Source organism: Corvus brachyrhynchos, unplaced genomic scaffold (assembly GCF_000691975.1).
Source record: "Corvus brachyrhynchos isolate BGI_N302 unplaced genomic scaffold, ASM69197v1 scaffold3, whole genome shotgun sequence".
NCBI lineage: Eukaryota > Metazoa > Chordata > Aves > Passeriformes > Corvidae > Corvus > Corvus brachyrhynchos.
This window is the reverse complement of record NW_008237619.1, coordinates 6,820,234-6,821,350: the sequence shown is the minus strand read 5'-3', so window position 1 is coordinate 6,821,350 and position 1,117 is coordinate 6,820,234.

Genomic DNA, 1,117 nt, shown 5'->3' with positions numbered 1-1,117 from the left:
TTTTTCCTGGCTAGGGAAACCTATCAACCTTTCCAGTTTCATCAGCAATGTATCCTTTATTTTTCATGAGGGCATTAAGTGAAGCTACAGTTATTCTTTGAACTTTACTGCAATCTTCTTATCATTCAGATGGGGAGTACCTGTGAACACAAAGGGATGAGCTAAAGTGAAGAAAAATAAAGTATGGATCTCCGTGTAAGAAGCTGAAATAAAGAGTATTATCTTGCTTCACAGAAATTAAGTTTCATAAAAAACAAATTAGGTATTACAGTGGGTATCAGAACTACACTAAGCATCCCTGAAACATCTGAAAAATGAGGTGACCAGTGTGCACTCATTGGTCACCTCAAGTGTGAGGAATGTGCAACACTTTGGTGAGGTGTTACGTATTAATTCCTACACAGGAGAGGAGAGGTGTTATGTGTTTATTCCCGTACAGAAGAAATTCCTCACACCATTTTATTCAGTTCTCGGCTTCCAACCACGTTGACAGCGCTGTGCCGTGAGTCACTTTTAATCGCTGCCTCATTTGTTCCCGACCCCAATAACCCTTTTATAGAGGCCTGTGTGCAGTGTAACACCTCGTGTGCCGGATCGCGCTTCGGAGGCCAGAGAGCTATCCCACGCAACTTGCACGGCTTCGGAGCGAGCCTCGGGAAGGGCAGCCCTGGGTCCTTCGTATTCCTCCCGGGAAGGGAAAAGGGATTTGTCCCCGGGGAGGCGATGTCAGTGCGCGGCCTGAGCACCGACCCGCACAGACCCCTCCGTGCTATGGCCAAAACCGGGAGCTCCTCACTCAGCACCCCTCTCTGCCACCGCCGAGACCGTCATCTCCCGCGACATCTTTACAGAATCACAGAATATCCTGGGTTGGAAGCGACCCACAAGGCTCATCCAGTCCATCTCCTGCCCTGCACAGGAGCATCCCCAAGAGTCACACCACGTGCCCGAGAGCATTGTCCAAACGCTCTCGAACTCTGTCAGGCTTGGTGCTGTGACTGCTTCCCTGGGGAGCCTGTTACAGTGCCTAAACACCCGCAGGGTGAAAGAACCTTTTGCTAATAACCAACCCAGACGTCCCTTGACACAACTTCATACCGAATTTAGGGGCGGTTTG